This window comes from Arvicanthis niloticus, unplaced genomic scaffold, assembly GCF_011762505.2.
Source record: "Arvicanthis niloticus isolate mArvNil1 unplaced genomic scaffold, mArvNil1.pat.X pat_scaffold_926_arrow_ctg1, whole genome shotgun sequence".
Classification (NCBI taxonomy): Eukaryota; Metazoa; Chordata; class Mammalia; order Rodentia; family Muridae; genus Arvicanthis; species Arvicanthis niloticus.
In genome coordinates, this window is record NW_023046494.1 from 9,284 (window position 1) to 18,588 (window position 9,305).

The 9,305-nt window shown below is 40.4% G+C and overlaps 1 pseudogene; it reads left to right on the forward strand.

Moving 5' to 3' along the window:
* Positions 1–1,066: 1,066 nt before the first annotated feature.
* LOC117702539 (interferon-induced very large GTPase 1-like) lies at positions 1,067–8,678 on the forward strand (annotated as a pseudogene).
* Positions 8,679–9,305: the final 627 nt, after the last annotated feature.

Here is a 9,305-nt window from a genome sequence, read left to right on the forward strand (position 1 = left end):
GACCTGGACAATTTACTAGTGTAATTCAGTAGGGCAAAAATGATAGGAGGAAAGGAAACTTGAATAAGTATGAAACTGAAGGGTGAAATCTTATGTAACTGAATGCTTTAGTGGCAATGAGGGAGAGATTTCCATAAACTTGACAAAATCTTGGACACAGAGGAGTAGTTGTATCTACATACAGAGGTGCAGATGCCATTAGTAAATCATCTTCATATGATTCAAAGATGATATTAACAAAAGGAGAAAAAGAATAAGAAACAACACAAATTAGTAGTATGCCTAAATGCCAGAAGATAAATTTAATATTATGAAATGACCTACAAGGACATGACAAGACCAGGCATGGTGATGCACACTGGTAATCCCAGACATCAAGAGGCCATAGTGGAAAAAAATCATGAGTCAGAGTCCAGCCTAGGCTAAATAACAAGCTCTGAGCCACCAGGGGCTACATAGTAAAGCTCTGTCTGAAGAGTAACGGGGAAAATTATACAGAAATAGGAATGGAAGCAGTCAACACTGGTTTCACTAGGAAAATCAATAAGGAAAACATAATCAACTGATGATATCATTTGTTTTTAAAAACATCAAACAAGAAAACTCATGTATGTTATCAAACACTATCTTTCACAAAAATTCCCTCAAAGCAATTGATTCTATGCAACAGAATATTTAAAAATCAAGCAAAGTGTCAGACAGGTCATGTTACACAACTTAATCCCAGCACTCAGGAGGCAGAAGCAAGCAGATCTCCAAGTTCAGGACCAGTCAGATATACACAGTGAAATCCAGAAAATCCAGGGCTACACAAAGAAATCCTGTCTTTAAAACAAATAAAATCAGGCAAAGTGACAACTCATCACAGTATCACATACACACACAACACACACACACACACACACACACACACACAGTTGTTTTATAATACATATGAACAATTACAGGAGATGAAGAAGACTCATTAGTAACATTAGAAACATTAGTAATTCACTTTTCTGGCCACACAACTGATAGTTCCTAGGTAAGGATACAGACAAAACTAACTACAATCTGTTCCTCACAGAGCCATGGCAACAGCAATCTGCCATCCCTGATGAGCCTCAGCTAAGAAACAGAAGGAGGCACGATCTCAAGGAGATGCTGACAGAAGTGGGACTGTCTGCTGACTACTGGATGCCTAAGCTTCAGGAAGACCTAGGTGTGACCTCTGCCCAGGCCTTACAATATTTAGACAAAAGAGACCTCCAGAAGCTGAAGTCCAGGTACAACACACATGGGAGAAAAGGCTCTGGAGAACCTCCTTGACCTCTCACAGCCAAATAGTGTTGCAGAGCTGCAGGAGACTCCAGAGGAGATGATAAAGAACAGGCAGAGGCAGGCAGGACAGGCACTGCAGGCTCTGAAAGCTTGCAGTCAGAAGGGAAGCACAGAGAAGAAGAGGCAGTGAGGAGAAAGAAGCAGAGCTGAGGCAAGCAATGGAGATCCCTGAGGAGTGCTGGCCAGTGCCTGAAGTGCCCCTAAAAGACATCACTGAAATAATGGAGAGACATCTCAGTCACATGGACAGACCCTGACTCAGAGCAAAAAACCTCTCAGATAGAGACCTGGTCAGATGGGCATCTGGAGGGCTGGCCCTGCAGGGAATTTATAAGACCGGCCACCAAAAAGCCTGATTCAGAAAAGAGAAGAGCTACTCAGTGTCCCTAAGCAGTTCTCACTTGTTGGCCCAGAACAAGGCACATGGATAGAAACAAAGGAATTTTCATCTTTCAAGAACAAGCCATGTATACACAGACTATAGAGGTACTAGGTTTCAGTACAAACTCCTTGGTTAAGGCGAGGTTGGGGACTTAGTCTAGAAGCTGGTATGGATCAAAACAAACAGACAGAATCTGAGGATACCCACCAATCGTCTTCAGAGCAATCTTATTACTGTTCAGCCAAGTTCAGCTACATTCCATTGGCCACCTGCCATTTTCACATCAATCATCTTCAGCTCTCCAAGGCTGCCTCCAGGAACTAAAACTATTGAGGAACTCCTGGAGCAGACTACACACCCAGATGGATTCCCCTTACTAAAGCACAGGGCTGAAAACTTTTTCCACAGGTTTGGCTCCCATGCTAACCAAGGCCCACTTCACCTGGGGGGAATCTACTGCTGGAAAGCCATTTCAGAAGGTTTCAAAAGTGAGCAATTGGCTGATGTAAAGCAGCCAAGCAGAAAAGTCTTTGAATATTTACATAAGGGGCAGCTATAGTGGCTTTGGAGTTAAAGTTAGGTGCAAATGTAAATATGGCAGACCTCACATTCAAAAACAGTGTCTGACAGTACAACTCATCAAAACTTTCAAACCAATGTGCAACTATCTGTAGCCCACACAGGTGGACCAGCAGAAGCAGATGGAATCACCCAGTGGACAGCTGGTCTTGTAGCTAGCAATCAAACCTGGTCTGTCATTGATAGAGGACTCCAGTTGGTACCTATTTGGGACATCATCTTGTCTAATCACAGAACTGATTTTAAGGATGCCCTTCAAGTGGCTAACTACCTCAAAGACAACTACACTGCTCTGACTGGAGTCGCTGCCCAGATTCAAGAAGGAGAAGAATTTCTTACTGCTAGAAAAGAAGCTAAGCTTTTCCCTAGAGGATGTGAAATGCTGGGAAGTCTCTGATCCTGAAGAACAGCTTAGTAAGTTAATAGACTTTATGCAAACATTGAGTCAAAAATAAAAGTTACAACATTTGGATTAATACATGCCTCACAGATTGGGATCTGCAGAATTTTCTAATAAACACTGTCAACTTCTACAAAAATTCACCCACTTATAAAACTCAGTTTATTAAATCTCAGCTGTGCAGCCTTCTAGAACCTCATGTCTACAAAGTGACAACTTTCCTCAGGCACAATCCATCATGAAATGGATCAATCAGTCAGAGTCAGAGGAAGAGCAAGTCAAATCACCTCATTTTATGAATTCATTAAGACCTTAAAGAAAACCCACAAAAAACCTGATGGAAGTGAATTTCAAAGTGAGTCCCCAGAAACAGTGGAAGAAGTGAAAAGAATGGCTACATATGAGGTCACCACAGCTCTCAGCTCCTTCTTGAAGTACCTCAGAGAAACAGACCAGCCAGACATGCAGCTGCTGCTACTCTCCATTGCAGCTGGTGCAGGCTATCAATTGGTAAACAGTGTTTTTCAGCATCTTCTGGGGTGTGATGAGTTAAAATTCCTCTTGGATCAAATGCAAAGTAACCAACACAAATACCAAGAGCTTAAAAACATTTGCAATTACAGAGCACAGGCATTCCTGGTGCACACAGCTCTAAGAGCCACAGTGGAAATCACAGATATTTCTACAGAAGAGAAAAGACAGCGTTTGACATTAATAAAAACAACTTATGGGGAAATTGTTGTCTGAAGAAGTTGCACATATTCTCAGAAAACATGAAGCACATCATGACTGGGAAACTCTGGAGAATGATTTAAGGTTACTCATTGATGGAGACTATAAGACCACCACCCCTCTTTACAAATGGATGAGGTAAAAAAACAATTACAAAGTCTCTACCATGAAAAGAAACAGACTTATAAACAACAGAGTAATGAAAACAACACAAAGCAAATGATAGAAAATGGACCTTTCCTAGACTTGCTCCAACGTCTAGGCCTAGACTGTTACTATCCAAAAAGGATGAGCAGAGCTGACTTCCATCTCATCTACAAGACCTCTGTGTACAATTCACAGCCAAGATCTGAAAGGAGCTTCCATTCTATTTTCTACAAAAGCTACTGATGTTGGAATTATGGGTTGAGACATCTTGTCTTCAAAGATGATGAAAACATAAAAAAGCAAATCTCCATAGGTTCCTCCAATCAAGAAAATGAAGATTTTGATCCATATGAAGATGTCATTAAAGGCAACAACAGTCCTAGCTATCCTTCAGCCAGTGAGTCCTGGCACCACATTCACCCAATGGATATCCAGATGGCCATTTTACACTGTGCAGATGATCTTACCAGGCAATATGTTTTGTCCAAACTTTCTATTTGTCAGTTTGCACTCCCCCTTGTGGTGCCAAATCCCCACACGTCTCAGAATGAATTTTGTCTCTGGTCTCTCAGACAAATCAGGAAAAGTTGGCAAGATGCAAGTAAATCTCCGCAGGACAACAGCTACACTCACAAGAATCAGCAGATGTGTCGTGTCTCTACACCCATTGTGTCCTTCATTAGAGTTGGAAATGACCTCTCTGCTTCCAAATCTCAGATCATGAACTCTCTCCTCAGTAAACGTAAACATGATGTGTTTTTTCACAGACACTGCAGAGGAAGCAGCAAACACTGTCTCTTGATGGAGGGAGTAGTAGAAATCTGCTGGTTTCTGTCCTGCCGGCCAAAGTGAGGACATATTTGACAAATGTCTGACCTTCACAAATCTTCATGGAGATGCCAAGGAGCATACCCAACAACTCAGCTTCCTGCAAGATGTCTCTTCTGTCATTGTGATCCTCATGTCAGCTTCTGATAACAATAAAGAAAATCAAAAGCTTGTCAGACACCTCTGTCAGTCATCAACACCTTTGATCTGCTTGATTGATGACAAAGAAAAGGCCATAGCAAATAATTCTGGTAACAGAATGAGAATTGGCATCAAGAATAGAAATGAGGCAGAATTAACAGAGGAGCTCACCAATGTCATCAAACATTTTCTAGAGCTCTCTAACACTGCTCTCAGTTTGGAGGACTGTTCCCAGACAGCTAGAAAACAAGGATTCCTTATTGATGAAGACCAGAGAGACTGCAAGGAAGCCAAAGAAAAGGCACAGACTATAATGGCCCTCCTGGAGGAATACAAGTTATCTCAGACAAAAGAAAATTTACTACCCCTTCAAGGACAACTTTGGCACCTTTGGTGTAAGAAAGACAAAGAGTTCTATCATCTGAGAGAAAAGGGGAATCGGAGCATTGAACAACATAAGAGTGAGATCGAAACAGATAAAAGAATAATTCGACGTCGGCAATTGGAAAAAGCCTTTCCTCTGAATGATTTAATGCGCTCTGTTCTTGAACTCCTCCAAGACTATTCAGAAACCCACAACAAACTCTACTTTTGCAGTGGCTGACTCTGTTTTTTTGATAACCTGACTATAGAACACCTAGAAAAGTTACACGAAAAAGCAGAGATCTTTGTGGTTAATGGTACAAAGAGAAAAGCAAACAGGACAGAAGAGCAACTCCTTGACACTCTGGCAGAAGCAGATAGAAAGCCATTTCCACAGAGATTCATGACTGTACTTTAGGAATTGAGCACCTTCTCCGAGAAGTTGGCCAGATCTATGAAGCTCTGGAAGAAACTTCCTCCTCTAGAGATAGCCTATTTCTCTGCCTCCCTCAAATTGCTGCAGACCTGATGATAGCTGGTGTTCCCATTGAGCTGATGGATGGGGATGCTTCATATGTGCCTCTCAAGTGGGTAGCAGCTATTTTTGACAAGATCTCAGAGAAAGTTGGAGACAAAAGGCTGTTTGTTCTCTCTGTCCTTGGCCTGCAGAGCTCAGGGGAAATCTACCCTGCTGAATGCCTGTTTGGGCTCCAATTCACAGTCAGTGCAGGCAGATGTACCAAGGGGGCCTACATGCAACTCCTAAAGGTGGAAGAGACATTCACAGAAGAACTTGGCTTTGACTTTGTGCTTGTTGTAGACACTGAAGGACTTCGGGCTTCAGAACTCAACAGCAAATCCCAGAATTGGGACAATGAGTTGGCAACCTTTGTGATTGGCCTTGGAAACTTGACTCTGATCAATATTTTTGGGGAGAATCCCTCGGAGATGCAAGACATCCTACAAATAGCTGTTCAAGCCTTTCTAAGGATGAAACAAGTGAAAATCTCCCCCAGTTGCCTCTTTGTCCATCAGAATGTGGGAGAAGTTACAGCTAAAGACCAAACTATGGAAGGACTGAGTGCTTAGAGCAGAGACTGGATGAAATGACAGTAACAGCTGCAGAACAAGAAGAGTGCTCAAATGTATCCCACTTCAGTGATGTCATTAAGTTTGATGTCAATAGTCATGTCTACTACTTTGCTCACCTCTGGGATGGCAATCCCCCAATGGCCCCTCCCAATCCTCGCTATAGTCACAATGTTCAGGAACTAAAGAGTCAAATTATTTTGACTGCCAACAGGAACCTAGAGGTAGTATCATGAGGATATCAGATGTCAAATTCCGAGTTCAAGATTTGTGGAAAGCCCTGGTTAATGAGAACTTTATTTTCAGCTTCAGGAACACCAGAGAGATCATGGCCATAAGCAAGCTGAAACCATGTATAACCACTGGACCTGGGAGCTGAGGAGTCACATGCTGGACTTTCAGAACCAGCTAATCAATCAGATTCAGAACGGAAAAGTTCAGGCACTCAAAACAAGCATATTTGAGGCTCCAGTCACAGAAAAGTATATAGCAATTAAGCAAGAGCTTGAAAAATATTTCAGTGAAGACCCAGACAATGAAATACTGGTTCAATGGAAATCAAATTTGAAAATAAGCTAAAAATCCTCAAAGAGGCACTTATTTCAGACACCAGAAGAAAAGCCAATGAACTTATTCATTTAAAAAAGAATCAAGAAAGGCTGGATAAGAAAAAGTCAAGTTATGAAAATGAATTGTTGGAAAGAAGCAGAAAGTTGGCTTTAACTGTAAAAGGTAAAGAATTAACTGAAGAAGAGTTACATGAAAAAATTCAATCAACTTTGGAAAAAATGGGTCTGTGATGTGTCCTTAGATCTTCCTCCAGTCATAGAACCTGACATTGACACAGATTCTGAAAACATCCTCTGGGAATATTTCCAAAAGGAGATAAACATGGTGGACATACTAATGAGATATTCTGAAGAACAATTTCAAATAAATTATGATGAGCATGTAAAAATGAATAAGAAGTATAACTTCATGACTCAGACATTAAAGGCCTGTGATTAGAGAATCCATTAATATGACTACTGAAAATATTATTACAAGATTTAATAAAACTATCAACAATATTCATAAGCAACAGTGTGATTATAATACAAGTTATTTCCATGAAATCCTGAGAATAATAGAAGAAGAAGTAAAATCTGCACATACTGAGGAAAGATATACATTTACAAGCAAATACATCATGGAGTTGTCATTATGTTTATTCCAAAGAGCATCTAAGAGTTTTAAGGAAATGCACAAGGCATTCAAGAGAGCAAATGACCCTGTGAACTATCTGGAGAGAAAGAAGATGATTTCTTTATGAGTTTTAAGATCTCATGCCAAGGTGCCACCTCCATCAAAACATTTGTTGATTTCTTTGGCACAAACTCACCCCTGCTATCTCTGCCACCATAAGGGGCAAAATGGTCATTAAAATTGCTGGAGACATGCGAGCCACCTGCCCTGAATTCAATGGAAACAGGGCTAACCTGGAGAAACATATTCTCATTTCTCTGGCAAAAGAAGAAAACTTTGATAACTACTGGCGGTACCTTCATCATACAAAATCTTTTTTTAGCAGCTATATTGAAACCCATTATAAACAATACTGTCAGATGAAGGAAGTAAAAAAATAAAGACTTTTTAAAAATAAGTTTAGGTGACATAAAGAATGCCATCCTGTCTGCCATTCAGGAGTCCACAGCAGTAGCTAAAGATAAAGGCAGCACTGCATCTGGCTGCTGGATTTGTTCTGCGACCATCTAGGGGAGCAACCTGATCTTCCAAGAAGAGACCTGGTAAGCATCGAGCACCAGGAGATAACGGATACCGAGTTTCTCAAGAAGCCATGAGCACAGCTTTGGATCCTGCAATGAGGAAAGTAGAAGAGGACTGTTCAAGAAAGCCCATGGATGAAATGATCTCTGACATTGAGAATATTCTCTCTGAACATCTCTGTGGCTGCTGGAAACAGTGTCCTTTGTGTAATGCAGTTTGTACAAATACCATTCCTCACCATGAAGGAGACCACAGTGTGCCATTCCACCGTCCTCAGGCTGTTAGTGGTTGGCATAAGCATAAAACAGACCACTTTGTCATTGACTGTTGTACCAGTTCAGTAGCAGTGACCGCTTCATTCTTTTGGGAAATAACCGGGAAATCCCATATAAGAACTACCGACAGGCAGGAGGGGATTATGCCACATGAGCATCACCCCAGATTCATCCACCCAGTCATACTGGAAATGGTTTGTCTCACACTTCAGATCAAAACTAGAGGAAAAATACCAGAAAAAATTTACAGATACAGGTGAAATCCCAGAGGCATGGGCCAAAATCACAAAGGAGGATGTGCTCAATGACTTGAAGGAACAATAATATTCAATGAGTGGCTTGATATCAGAAAGAGTCACAGCACACCTAAGTAATTCTAAAACTCCTACTAACAAGAGTCTACAATATTCCCACCTTTAGGATGAAACGTGTAAAAGTTAGAAGCTTTACTATAAAATGTCTTTAATTCTCTTTGTCTTGATTTCTTCTGGTTTAAAACTAATTATCATGGCTAGGAAAATGTCTCAGAAGTTATGAGCAGGTGTTGTTCTTGTTGAGGACCTGGGAGAGTTCCTGGCATCCACTTGGAAACTCCACAGCCATTTGTAACTCTAGTTTTAGGGAATCTGATACCTTTTTCTGGCCTCTGTGGGAAGCTTGCCACACAGCAGGCAATCATAACATACAAAAAATCAATTACCAATATATGTGAATATATGATAACATAAAATCCACTTAAAATACCTAAGTCATATGTCAAACCATAGCTATATTTTTACAGTATATAAACTTAGGGGCATTCCTGTTGATTGCAGCAGAGATACCAGGAAAGGAACCATAAGGCCTGTATATATGGAGCTAGCACATATGTAACATTCTACAGCATCCAATCTCATAATACGTGAGGTACTCACTTATGAATGCACTCTAAAATTAGAATAAAGAATTTATAGTATACATAGAAGTAAAGAATATAGTAGCAGCTATCATGGGCTGAGGGTAGAATAAGGGCAAGGAGACATTCATTAATTCAAAGGGAGAAAGTCTCAGACACAAGGAATAGATGTGTTTCACCATGGTTAATAATGTACACTTTGAAACTGCTAAAAATACAAAAGCACATTTTAGATGTTCTTGAGACAAAAGTGATTAGTATGTGAAGTGGCGGATATGTTTATTTGCTCATATGTTTACATGCTTATTTGTTCATTTCACAATTTACAAATGGCACTACATTGAACCCATCAATAAATATCAATAAAGACATTAAGTTTGAAAAATA